General features: G+C 37.6%; 1 protein-coding gene across 1 annotated transcript in view; it reads left to right on the top strand.

The window, feature by feature from the left end:
- The window catches only part of KCNQ5 (potassium voltage-gated channel subfamily Q member 5), a 558133-nt gene that overhangs the window by 109258 nt on the left and 434076 nt on the right, over positions 1-14799 (top strand). The gene's annotated exons all lie outside the window — the stretch shown is intronic.

The raw sequence follows: 14799 nt of genomic DNA, 5'->3' as shown, positions 1-14799 counted from the left end.
TACTGAAAACCTTAAAATATGTCATTGTTTGGAACCCTGGAATTCTATTCCCAGGAATCTATCCCCCAAAAATAATTTAAAAGAAGAAAACTACTTTCCGTGCAAAGAATTTTAGTGGTGTTATTTATATTTCTTCATTTACTAAAAGAGAGAGAGAAAAACAGGTATTTCCCTATAGTATTCTACTTCCAGATGTCTGCAACGCCTTGGACTGGACTAACCCCAAAAGCAGGAGCCAGGGGTTCCATCCAAGACTCTTGTGGGGTGACAGGGCCATAACAGCTTGAGCTCTCACTTGCTACTGTCCAGGGTCTACATTGTTGGAAAACTGAAACTGGGAACTGGTTGGAACTAAACCCCAGGCACACGGACATGGTGGCTGAACCAGCAGTGTAACCAGCAGGTGTTAATTGTTGAAGTAAGAGTGACAGCAATCTGAAAAGTTGATAACAGGGACACAATGAATTAAATTATACTATGGTAGTAAAGGAAGTATTATGTTTCCAAATAGATTAATAATATTGCTAATAAATATAAAGCTCTGCATAAAATTAATATATGCATAAAATTAATATACATTATGTTTGTGTATAGATAAAGATTTCAAGGGAAACATTTTAAGTGGAAAGGAATTATAATTTTTAAGTGTTTTATGATAAATACATTTGTAGTATAGAAATCGCAAAACATGTCAAGCTTGATGGTAAATTACAGAAGGATTCACTTTAGTTTTAATGATAGTGATCCTGATTTTCTATTCTGTATACTAATGAAGTACTTAGAAATGAAAAAAAAAGGAAAATAGTTTGAATTTGAAAGAAATTGATTGGCTTAGATTAATTTAGTCTGCAGTTAAGGATAGTATTGCCATTAATAGTAAAGAGTATAAAGATGTATGACTCCATTCAATAAAATACCAAGGATACTCTTCTTTGGAGGTCACCAGGCTGGCCCAAGCTAGGAGCAGCTCCAGAGGATGGCTGCGAGAAGGCCTGCCTGGACACTGGGGGTTGTTTTTCATCTTGTGGCTACTGACCCATTGGTGGGGCTTTATAGTAACTTAGTGCATACAGAATTGCATGTTGTTGTTTTCCATCATTTTTTAGGGAGGAGAGGAGACCTTTCCTTTTATGGTAATGTTTGAATGCTCATGAACCCATATTTCACATTGACTTTGCTACATTTTTATTTCATCGTGATTCTTATAATTGAGCATTGCTTCCTGAAATTTGTCTCAGTTTTGTCTGTTAAGGGGTAGGTAGAAGCAATGCACAGAGGGGCAATGCAGAGAAAGGGGGAATGCAAATGCATCACTAACGGCTGGGCTTGTTGAAAATAGTTTGTAAGAAATTGTCTTAGAGGGGCCCGGCGTGGTAGCGTAGTGGTTAAAGTCCTCGTCTTGCACGCACTGGGATCCCATATGGGTGCTGGTTCTAATCTCGCAGCCCCGCTTCCCATCCAGCTCCCTGCTTGTGACCTGGGAAAGCAGTCGAGGACGGCCCAAAGCCTTGGGACCCTGCACCCACATGGGAGATCCAGAAGAGCTCCTGGCTTTGGGCTTCGGATTAGTTCAGCTCCAGCCGTTGCGGCCGCTTGGGGAGTGAACCATCAGACGGAAGATCTTCATCTCTGTCTCTCCTCCTTTCTGTATATCCACCTTTCCAATGAAAGTAAATAAATCTTAAAAAAAAGAAATTGTCTTAGAGGACAGAAATGATAGAGTCACAGGTGGGACTGAGGTTGGCTTTCCACATTCCTCAGATTGAAAGGAGCCTCAGGTTTCTGTTGCCTCACTCACTTGGAGAAGTTCCAGGGCAGCTTTGAATTCTAGCAGACTGCAGTGTAGAATGGGCATATCCTGGCGACTCGCATAATGTTATTGTTAACTTATTATATTAAAATGTTGTACTTTAGGTTCCCAGTATGAAGATGGTCAGAAGAGTGTCATAGTTCTCCAGCAGATAATCCATAGAGTTGCTCTACTCAAAATCCGACGGTAGTGCTATTTCTGAAGGACTGAACCACTATTTGTTAGATGTTGTATGAGGCCAGCAGTTAAGGGGAAAAAAAATCTTAAATCTTACCCGATCCTGTCCTGTCAGAAGTCTTTCCACTAAGTACGCATTTTTATTTCGTCTCTTGCTTCTCAACTTCCTTTATTGCATAACAGAAACTAGGAGCTTTTGCTGCCTCACCACATTCCATTTTAAAACCTACTCTTTCTCAGGAATGATAACATAGACAGAACTTTCACAAGCACATTTAAAGAAAATCATGGTCCCCTAAATAATTTGTTTCTCTATCAGAGTAGGCAGTGGAGCTGCAGATGGTATGTTCAGTGAGCTGAGAAGTCAGAGCTGAGAAGTTATTAATTCTCACAGCAGCTCTTCTGAGTTATAGACTCAGGACTTCGTCACTCAGAGTCTACCTTCATGCACTATAAGTCTGTAAAAGGGACAATGTAAAATTAATTCCTGTATTTTAAGAATATTTACAGCACAAGAGGTTAAGGTTATTGTTGCCAGGTAACAAATGATCAGAAATTTAATGCCTCAAAACATTGTAAATTTATTGCCTCATCCTTTCTGTGGATCAGAAATCTAGAAATGCTTACAGAAGTCCCATAGCCTTCTCAATATATTTTTATGGATAGTGACATCAACAGAAGCACAATCATGTTTCCAACTGCTTTCAGTTAAAAACAAATATATATGGAGTGGCTTCTATTTTCCAGTGGTAGGCATGAGAAATAGACGGGCTTCGTCTGGGGATGATCCACCAGTGAAGCAGCCCTGGAGACAGTGTTTCGGTAGGCCAAGCTTGGATCGTTTTCAGAGGAAGAAGGAAACTCAGAGTGGCTGCCAGGATCAATTTTGTCTGGAAAGAAACTTCCCTGCTAGTGAGTAAGTGGACAGTGTCTGCAGATGAAAATAGATTTGCCATGGAAAGCCATTGTATTGGGAGATTTACAGAGCAGACTTTGGAGGTCATCTGAGTTGGTGAAGACTACGATCAACAGTAAGGCTGAAGTGAGATTCTCAATGAAAGACTGAGTCCAAGCAGTAGTTTTATGACAAGGTTTGTAGGAGAATACTGGGGAGAGATCTCAAGCTAGGGCAATAACTTAGGAGATCCAATCATATTTGCCCAGCTCATGAGGAACATAAAATTCTGAGTGAAGTTCAATGCATGGATGAAAATCTCTACAAGCACAGTATGCAAATAGATGGAAAGATTCTAGGAAGTTAGATTGTATGCTCAAAGTGTCAGCATGTCTTTGATTCTTCTTTATCCTTTGAGCCATAAGTATTTCAACACTGAATCTTGTCAGGCTCTTTTTTGCTTGGCCACCTATTTTCCTTTCTTCTAATTAGGACTTTGCTTTTGCTGAAATTGAATATCTTGGCTGAAGGAAGCTTAGAAATAGTTCTAAGACTTTTGCTGACTGTGGGTATCACATTCAAATAGTTGCAGTACACTGAACCTTGGAGCCCAAATAGCACCACTGTGGGCTTTTTCCTCCTAAGGAAGAGCTTAAAAATGTGAGAGAAACATAGATTATGTGCAAATTAGGAAAAGGAGTGCCTCAAGGGAGTTGGAACTGAGTCACTGTCATCCTGCCTTTCTCTGAGGGTGAGAGATAGCTGAACGGGCAACGAGTGGAATCCTCTATGACTTGAGCTTGGATGTCAGATTGCCCAGCGAATGAGTCCTCAAAATGAACTCCAGGGGTAAGGTCTCAGGTGTCACATTGGATTGCACAGCACGTTTCCTTGTTGTTTGTGCTTTCCTAATCATTAGGGATAACCAGAATGATTTATCTAATTTGAAAGGTTTGTGCCTTTTGATTCTCTGCCACCTTCAAGATCCAGCCTATAAGACAGTCTTAAGTTGTGGATAAGATCGTGTCTTACCTAGAGAATTAAGGGTCAAATGGCTCTTAGAGAAGTGTTTCTGTAACTGATATATACATATAAGTTTAGTGTGGATCTTACTAAAATGCAAATACTGATGTGAGTTAAAGAGGTAAAGAGGCTGAGGACTTGGATTTCCATGAAGTTCCCAAGAGATGTAAATGCTTCTTGCCTATAGACCTTAGTTTAAGTAGCAAAACTTTGGTACATTAGATTAGGGAACTATGTCTCAGATGATGTCATGATGGTTTTCATATACTTTAAAATCACAAAATATGAGTAAACTTGACTTAGCTGCTGAAGCTAAAGTGGGAATTAAGGAATACTTCAGGGGACAAGTGTTGTGTTAAAATGGATTAAGCCACCACTTGGTGTTACCTTCATCCTGTGTGGGAATACTCAGTGGACGTCCTGTTATGCTGCTTCTGACCCAGCTTCCTGTAAGTGCATTCCAGGATGCAGAAGGTGGTTCAAGCACTTGGGCCCTTGCTAGTCATATGAGAGACTAGGGTGCAGTAAGCCTAGCCTGGTCCTGTTTGCTTACAAGCATTTGGGGAATAAGCTAGCAGGTGGAAGATTCTCATCTTTCTCTTCTCTCTCTCCCCCTCCCTCTCTCTCTTTCTGTGTATGTGTCTGTGTGTATATACACATGTCTCTCTTCCTTTCAAGTATATGAAAATAAATAAGTGAACATTTTAAATAAAGAAGGAATTCTTCAGGAGTACTTACACATCTACAAGGAAAACAAATCCCAAATAAACACATTCATTTGTTGAAGTTATTCACTGTCTTCTCTAGAGAAGGTGTCATGAAAGAGTAAGAAATCTGGCAGTTTTTGGAGAAGCAGACAAACCCAACTCCATTTTTCACCCATTTTGAAAGGATATTCTGTTTCAAGTTTTAGAGGTCACTTTAATACTGAAAGAACTTGGCCGTAACTCCACACCCCAGACCATTCTTCCTGTCTCCTGAATGCCTTGCCATTGAGGTCATCTTGCCATCGCCTCTCATCTGCTTTCCTACACTTGACAAGCAACTTCAGGTTTCATAGTTTGGGGATATATTCCTGATTGGTTATCAGTTATTCAAGTGTCATAAGGAGAATTGCAGGAGGTAGAGAATCTCTCTGTGGGACAATGAAGGCAAAAGGTTGGTTGGAAGATGGATTGATACTCGTTACATGAAACCATCTGAGTATTTAATGCACGGTAATTCAAAGACCAACAAAAAGGTTTATTTTCCTCAAAATGTAGTGCATTGAAACTTCCCCAGTAGAATAGATGCATTTGTAATTCAGTGTTACAAGTAATATTCAAAATTCACAAGGGTTGCCAAAGTTCTACTTGATCTGGTCATATATACGAATGTTCCTTTTCCTGCTCCTGTTTCGACTGCTATTTATGTCAGCTACTCAATGGGGGATCCCCTTTCCTCTCAGTATCTGTTATAAATAGCCCTGCTTCTCCAAGTGTGGTCTACTCACAACTGCCAACTAGTTCTTGTACTCATATCTTGATATTTTTACTCATGATTTTTAGCAGTCCACTTTGATTACTAAAATATGTTCATGCTGCTCTTATCAAATGCAATAAAATTGCACCTGATCCCCATGATGTGATTTATTGAAAATCCTGTTGTTCTTAATGAACCGGTAAGTCATGTTTGGACCATTCAGGGACACTCACAGGCAAAGCAGTGGTGGTGGTCTTCTGAACCAATGTCCTTGAGTTGGAATTTTTCCTGAGTGAAGTCTAAAAGCCAAATAAACATTTCCTGCTCAGTGGAGTGCAGTTGTCTGATTGGATCTGTGTCTGTCCTGTTATCTTTCAGACCTAGGGTGTATGGGCTTCTGTTTATTTTCTTCCTCCTGACACTATAAGTAAAAGAAATCTGGAATAGTCATTTTGTCTTTGAAAAAAATCAGATAATAAAAAGTAGAATATGAAACATCATTTTCAGTGTGAAACTAACCAGTGACTTTTAAAAATTTGAACTTTTCCATGATTTAGTGGCCCTTCACTCTAGGTTCTGAATAAAATTCTTCTAAACACTTTGATCATTTTAAGCATTCTAGGTGCATCTTAATTTAAAATGTACTCTTGACTGTAGGCAATATATCAACAGTCATTAAATACTTAAAAGGTTGCAAAATCAAAGTATGTATTAGATGTAGAAATTTAGTTATATAAATAAAAGCATAAATAAATAGTGTCTAATTTTTCTCCACTGATAATGAGTCCAAATATTATTAAATCTCATCCGTGAAATCTTTCATAATATAAATAATGCATTTTCTCAAATATTTTTGTGAGTTTAACCATTAAAATGTAATTTAATTATGCTAATAGAATTTTAATGGGTTTAAGCCAAAATAACATTGTTCTTTCATACTTTTAATTACAAATAAATTTGTAGTAAGAACTATGTTTTCATTTTTTTGCTACAAAACATTATGTATGACAAGAGAATATTTAAAATTCTGTTTATTAATGTCTCAAGTTGTCACCATACTAAGGTAAATAAAGGCAATAAATATGAGTCCTTTTAAAATCTCAATCCAGGGCCCGGAGGCGTGGCCTAGCGGCTAAAGTCCTCGCCTTGAACGCCTCGGGATCCCATATGGGCGCCGGTTCTAATCCCAGCACCTCCACTTCCCATCCAGCTCCCTGCTTGTGGCCTGGGAAAGCAGTTGAGGACGGCCCAATGCATTGGGACCCTGCACCCACGTGGGAGACCCGGAAGAGGTTCCTGGTTCCCAGCTCCGGATCGGCGTGCATCGGCCCGTTGCGGCTCACTTGGGGAGTGAATCATCGGACGGAAGATCTTCCTCTCTGTCTCTCCTCCTCTGTGTATATCTGGCTGTAATAAAATGAATAAATCTTTAAAAAATAAATAAATAAAATCTCAATCCAATAATTACTTTTAAGACTAAGCCTCACCTCACATTTATTATAAGCAGCTTATAAATTAAGAATGCCAGACGTGGATTCAGCTTCTGCTTTTTGTTCTTACTAGGTCTGTTGACAGTGAGTCTTAGCCTTTTAGATGATAATTCTAATCTGTAACCTGCCTACTTGTAATGCGGTAGCACTGAATAATACTGAAGTGAAATGAAGTATTAAATAAGGTACAAGTTTTTTTTATTATAACTACCATGATAGATTACATTTTAGTATAACAGCAAAAAAAATCTTCAAATTTCAATGAATATAATTATTTGTTTCTTCTGCTTCATGTCTGTGGAAGCTTGACTTAGTAGAATCCCCATGACTGAATGTGTTGGAAATTCTGTGGCATGCTTCTAGAAGAGATGGGGAATGGTGCTGGCAAATCATGCACTGGAGCTTAGAGCGTGCTTCCATAAATGATACTTCCAGTTCTCCTGACTAAAACAAGTCATGGCTGTATCCAACTTCAGAACAAGTGAAGTGCAGTTCCGTCACATACCAGAAAAATAGGGATCTAAGCATGACTGTGATATACTTACTACCAGAAATATTTGAATGTGGAACTGTCATTTTTTTTCTCCAGAAATGAATCTAGTGAAGTAATTGTTTTTTACTTACAATGGTAGGGAGGGCAATTAATTAATTTTGGACTATGAATTGTGGATATGTGCAGCCAAAATTTCAGGAAAGGAGATGTTGTGATATGAAATAAAAAAACATGATACTTTGTTCACCATTCATGCATTGTTATGGTTCTACTGTTCAAATGTAAGATAATTGTTAGAGAGGAAGGGAGGAGAAGAAAAAAGAAAGGAAGGATGGAGAGAGAATGAGAGAAGGAAGGAAAGAATAAAGCAGAAAGGTGGAGAGAAAGAGAGACAAAATGATAAGAAAAGCAGAGCGTCACCAGGCTTGTTGACAAATCCTAGCAAGTTAGACCAGGAAAGTTTTGGGGAAACATGAGTTGAAGACGATATTGAACAATGGAAGGGATTTGGATTCATGGGGAGGAAAGAATGAACTGTAATACAGGCAAGTAGAACTCAGCAGAGAAATTCTGGTTTGGGGGCTGTTCTTAATGAGCACATTTATGTTATTTTGCTAAAATATCACGACCTTATAATTTAATGACTCACCTTTTCTGTATTTCTTTTTGTCTCGCACTTTTTCTTATTGGTTTGTGATTTAAAAGTCTAGCCATGACAGAAATTTTGGAAACTCTGTCCATATCTATGTGCACAATTACTCATTAACACTGAAAAGATCATTTATGAAATTATTGGCTATTTCATCCTTTTCTTGTCACTGCTAATCACTTAAATGATTGAATTGAGCTCTCTATACTTTATGTTCATTATACTATCAGACCAGTAAAAGAGTAGTTTAAATTGAGTATGTTTAACTTACATGATCCTTGCAATTTCTAGCAGCCACCTACTCCTTTAGATAGCTATCGAGGATGAGAATAGAGATTTGAAATCTTTTCTTCTTCGCCTACATTTTAGCCTTTGTTTATTGGAACACTAAAAGGACTGAGCTGTGGCTTCCTTATTGTTTCAAAGTAAGATGTATTTATCTGAAATAGAATTTCTCTGTCACACATGCACACACACGCTCACATGCACAGAGAGAGAGAGAGAGAGAGAGAGAGAGAGAGAAATAGAGAGAAAAAAATCTTTCATTGAATCTTCCATTTGCTGATTCACTCACCAAATACCTGCAATATTGGAAATGGGCTAGCCCAAGGAAAGGAGCCTGGAATTTCATCTGGTCTCCCACGTGGGTGGCAGAGCCCCAAGCACTACAGCCGTCTTCATCAGCTTTCCCAGGCACATTCACAAGTTGCTGGATTGGAAGCAGAGCAGCTAGAACTTGAACAGATTATCATAAGGGGTGATTTCCTTTTAAGCCACCGTTTAAACCACTGCTCCACAACACCTAATATAGCTGTATTTTCTTTAAAATAAGCTTATATTTTGGATTGAAACTGCAGAATCTAAATATTTATGTATTTGAAAGATGGCGAGATGAAGAGGAAGAGATGAACAGAGAGAGCAAAAGAGTGAGAGAATGAATTCTTATATCTGCTAATTGACTCCATAACATGCCTACAGCAACCAGGGTTGGGTGAGGCAAAAGCCAGGTAGGAATCAGGAACTCCAACCAAGTCTTGCATATGAATGGCAGAGATCCAAATACTTGAACTATTGCTTTCTGCCTTGTCCCCCTGCACCTCAGGGTGCACATTAGCAGCAGGTTGAACTCAGAAACAGAGCTGAGACTTGATCCCCCGTACTTTGGTGTGGGATGTAGAATTATGTGTAGGAGTCAACAAAACTCACCCAAAGAAGCTTTTGGGACAACAATTCAGGTTGTCACTTTGATGCTAGTCATGGTGAATTTCTTACCATTTTTAAAGGAGGGTCTGTGTTAGTTTCCTTTGGCTGCATTAACAAACTATCATAAAATAGAGATTAAAGCAGGAGAAATTCATTGTTGTGCAATTCTTCAAGTGAGAAATCGGAGGTCAAGGTGTATTAGAAGATCCTATCTTTGAAGGCCCCAACGAAAGCATTCCTCTTTGCTTCTTGGCTTCTGCTAGTTTTTGGCAGTTCTTGCATTTCTTGGCTTGCCACTGCATTTCTTGGCTTGCATTTCTTGGCTTGCCACTCTCTGTCTCCATCTCTGGACTGCTTTCCCCGTGTCTCCTCTGTGTCTCTGACTTCAAATTTCCCTCCGCATAAAAATATCAGTCACTGAATTTAGGAGTCACAGTTATCCAGGGTGACCTTATCTTAATTGTATATGCAAATGCTGTAAGTACAAAGAGGTACCAGAGGCTAACACAACACATCTTTTAGAGGATGCAGTTAATGCACAAAGTAGCATTACTGAAACTTTCCTAGGTTTCTCTGATATTCTGTTATGATTCGGTGGAACACTTCACCTGAAAGCCTAAAAATATGTGATATTAATTTAATGAAGAATGTTTTGGCATTTCCTTGGTTCTCTTGCCCTAAGACCTAGTTCTTTGAGATCAGCTCTTCTTTCTCATGATGTGCTCAGTGTTACTTGTCAAGCTTTTACCCCTTTGAGGAAGCATTGTGAGGCAATTCAGATGTGTCCAAGAAGACACTAGTCATCAGGGGTGAGTTGTGGTTACCTTCCGGGTCAGGGATCCATTGACAGGTGCTAATGGTTCCTGTCATTGAGCTACATCTGAAACCGTGATAAGGAAAACAGTGTTACACCATTTTGCATGAAGATAACCTAAAATTGGTTTTTCCTCTTGAACAACATTTGATTAACATTTGTCTTTTACTTTACAGAAAATTTGAGTACAGTCTTTTCTTTCAAGATAATGCTAATATATTTTTGAACATAGGAATAAAAGGAAAAGCTATGAAAGTGCATTAATGTGACAGTACATTCAGATTCAGTAGAAGCATATAGGAAATTCATATCCAACAGTTTCCTTCTATATTATTCTGTATTACTGTGTACTAATATGTACTAATGTAATAGTTGCCAAATAGTGATGAAACCACTTGATTCTGTTTAACACAGCTACAAGGCCTTTTAAGTAAAAAGAGGGTGTATTTTTATATGTCATTGTAAAAATTGAAAGAAGAAAATCAAGAAGGAAGCAAAAGGATAGAGTAGGGAGGGAAGTATCATTATGTTCATTTCTATGTATGAAATATAAGAAAGTTGTTCACCTTGAATAAATGAAAGGTTTAAATAATTAAACCTCTACTTTTAAGAATTATGTTATATGGGTTTGGGTGCGTAGCCTAGTGGCTAAAGTCCTCACCTTGAACTCACCGGGATCCCATGTGGGCGCCGGTTCTATCCTGGTGACTCCACTTCCCATCCAGCTCCCTGCTTGTGGCCTGGGAAAACAGTCAAGGATAGCCCAAAGCGTTGGGACCCTGCACTGGCATGGGAGACCTAGAAGAGCTCCTGGCTCCTGGCTACATATCGGCACAGCACTGGCCCTTGCGATCGCTTGGGGAGTGAATCATTGGACGGAAGATATTTCCCTCTATCTCTCATCCTCTCTGTATGTCTGGCTTTACAATAAAAATAAATAAATCTTAAAAAAATATGTTATGATTCTACTTTTCACCTCTTTCTGGCTTAGGGGTTCATAGCCTAAGATTCAGAGCTTAGAAAGAAGAGAAATTTATCTTTTATTTTCACTAACTCTGAATATTTAAGATTTACTGAAATTGTGAATATAAACCATAAGCCATAGTGGTATTGGCACCAGTGGAAGTTACAGATTAGGTTCAAATTATATCAGAAGTATTGAATATATCCCAAGTATAATTCAGCTTCAGGACTACTTCAAAATTATGTTAAGTACTAAATCTACTACTAGAGCTTGTTATTCATGAATTTATAAGTTCTTGTAATATTTTGATCACTAGTTCAATGTTTTTCATTGTAGTGTTTTTCCTTAATTCATTTAAAAAGTGATATTAAAATGAATCTTCAAGCTTTATGGACCTACCAAACAGCCCATGACACAAAGCCAAAAAAGAGCTTTTGTGCTTTCTGGTTCATGGTGACAGTTTATAAAATGAAGGTTTAAATGATGGAAATATATTTTTGAGTTGTATTTAATCGGTAAGCAAATTCATCAACCATCTGAATTTCTTTTACAAGAGTATAATTCCTAACTTTGGGCTAAATGATGAAAGATACAGATTATAAAAGTAAAAATAGAGCATAATTCCTGTCTTTAGTAGCATGACACATGATCTCCCTTGCTTATGTCTTATAAAATGATTACCTGTTTTTCTTTAATCTTTTCAAAAATATTCTTTTGATACTATCCCACATAATACTCTACAGAATTTTTAAATTGCTAAAGTGAGATCTACCAGGTTTATAAATAAAGATGTAACTTTTCCATAGGTGGTGAGAAATGGAGCTAGAAAACAGCTCTTCCAAATTGTAATTAGGTGGAACTTTCATCTTTTGATTATTTTTACTGTTTTAGCATTTTTATTTTTTATAATTTTACATTTTACTCTTTAATACAAAGAAAACAGATTTTATGCTTTCCATAGGCACAGTTCTAAGAAAAAAATTATATTTTCCTCTGTCCCCTTCACCCAAAGTCTCTTCCTCTGGTCCCTCTCCTCAACAGTGTTTGGAGAGTCATAATTTTAATCCACTTTATATTCACAGGCTTGATTTGTGATTAATCAGGCTTGACTTGTGATTATTCAACAATATAAAAAGATCTTAAAATTACATTTCCACTTGAGTTTAACAATGAGATAAAACAATCCTATTCCAAAGGAACCATTTCTTTCTGGCACTTTTTTGTGTGTATTAGTTACCGCAAGTCAAAGAAAGTATATTTGCCTTCTTGAGACTGGCTTATGTCACTAAATGTAATGGTTTCAAGTTGCATCCATTTTGTTGCAAAATACATGATTTCAATCTTTTTATAGCTGAGTAGTATTCCATAGCATATATTCATTTGCTTCTCTTACCCCCATTCCTCTCCTTCCCTTCCCTCACTTTATTTCACCAGTTTTTGCACACATTGTTTTTACTCACTCCATACTTACAGGCTTAATTCACCACTAACTGCAATATACATTAAATGAAAAGTAAGAGGACCATAGTTCCACAGGAATATAAATATGGGCTAAAACTGAAAATCATATCACAGGATGTCTAGTTCATTCATATGCATTTTTATATTTTATTTTAACTTTCATGTATCAGAGTAAATATATGATATTTGACTTTTTGGAATTTGAATTTGACATCAATGTTTCCTTAGAAAAATTCTATCCCAGAAAGTCCTCAGTCTTTTTCATTGTATAATGTGTAAATTCACTTAATGTGAATATATGAAATGTGAATAAAGTGGATTGGTTGTGCAAGACATCAGTATTTGTGAAGGAAGAAAGGGCAGAGGCAGTGATGCTGGGGTTGGAAAAGGAATTGTTGTCCATGTACTTTTATATGGTTGACATGCTGTAGGGGTTTTATTATCCATATCTATTTCCAAATACAAATACTGCACTCATAAAAACTGGGGAGAGAGATGGTATCGAGTTGTGATAAACTCTGATTCACTATCAGATAGTTGGTTATAAAATTCTTTTCAAGAAACTGTGTGCTACATCTTTTCCTCAAATGGAATTTTACAGATGCTTTCGGAATGGTGGGTAGAACATTACTTGGCAGCCTGTTATAAATGAGTCTTGACCTCTCTTCAGTTTCCTGAACTCAGAATCTATATTTCAAGAAAATCCTCAGATGATTTGAAGGTATATTAAAAAGCAAGGTGTAAGTCCAGCCATAATAATTACGAGATGACTACAAATTATTACATCTTGCTTTTAAAGAGATTTTTTTTATTTTCAGGGTTTTTTTTTTTTTTTTTTTTTTGAGAGGCAGATTTACAGAGAGAAGGAGAGAAAGAGAGAAAAAATCTTCCATTTTCTGGTTCACTCCCCAAATGGCCTCAATGGTTGGAGCTCTGAGCCAGGAGCTTCTTCCAGGTCTTTCACATGGATTCTTCCAGGGGCTCAAACTTAAGTCATCCTTTGCTGCTTTCACAAGCCATATGCAGGAAGCTGAATGGGAAGTAGAGCAGCCGGGACATGAAAAGGCCCCCATATGGGATGTTGGTGTGTGAAGGTGGAGGATTAGCATGTTGAGTCATGGCACTGGCCACTAATGCATTGCTTGCCAGTTTCTACCTTCATTAGGAGATACAAAACTCATACTAATGGAAATGCAGCTAATGGATCTTGTTAAGTAACATAATTGTTACTGAAGAGCGTATAAATAAATTGTTCTAATTAAAAAATCCATTGTATAAGAAAAAGCAGCACTTTTTAGGACTGTGGACTTACCAGGAGAGCTCAGTGAATATTAGTGTGAATGCTTAGAGAGAGCCAAAAGTCTGTTACATTTAGGCAAAGCATAAGTTCAAAATGTGCCAGGGAAAACTACTGCTTTTCCTGCACTGGATCTGGCATATTCACACATGAATGTATTTCATTCAGAAAAAGTAAAGGCACTAGAATGGCACAGTCTGGTTTTATGAAAAACAGATGTGTCATGGCTCACTCACTGCCTGACCACCTGTGGTTTGCCCATGACTCAACTTTGTTGCATAAAGGGAGTTAACTCTTGGATTGTGAACAAATTCTAAATTACACATTTATTTTCTTCCTCCTCATATTTCTCTTCACTGCTGATGGCCATGATAGAACTGAACACTTCAAGGAAGTTTGAATAACTGCAAAAGGAATTTCAACCTGCAGAGCATTTTCATTAAATGGCTAATTCTTGCTCTAGTGTTTAGATTGAGGTTCTGTTAAAAGTTTAAACAGCATGGCATACCATCTCATCCAGCCAATTAGAGGGAAATTTTTATTTTCCCTTTTAAAACCACCTGGTTATGAAGTAGCTATACTTATTTTCTAATTCAGGGTATATAATATTTTATTCATAAATATGCTTTTATATGCTTTTGGTTAGTCACTTAATCCTCAGCTGTTCTTCCTTACAGAGTAGTGTGGAAGGATTAGAATTATTAATATTCCTTAAACTTCAGTTTTAGACGATACCTGCTGTTAAATCTCACTGTGGACCATTTCCTCCAATGGCTCACAAAGAGCCAAAAGCAAGGATTTGAACTTCATTACATTTTATTTCTTCTACCATGCTCTGCTTTCCATTCCACAGAAAATGGGCAGGGAAATGGTCCAACCATAGGTAGGTGGATGGAAAATTACAACGCACAAATAGCCCACGTAAGGAGTAGTCAAGCCTTCAGCAGTCACTGACCATATTTTTAAAAAAAATATTTTTATTTCCATTTGTGCAATCAATTTAGGGTTGTTTTGACACACTGTTGAGGCATTTAGGTGCTTTTCATGGAATCCATTTTTTTT

This window comes from Ochotona princeps, chromosome 1, assembly GCF_030435755.1.
Source record: "Ochotona princeps isolate mOchPri1 chromosome 1, mOchPri1.hap1, whole genome shotgun sequence".
NCBI lineage: Eukaryota > Metazoa > Chordata > Mammalia > Lagomorpha > Ochotonidae > Ochotona > Ochotona princeps.
The sequence above is the reverse complement of the archived record's forward strand: the minus strand, read 5'-3'. Positions and strand labels throughout refer to the sequence as shown.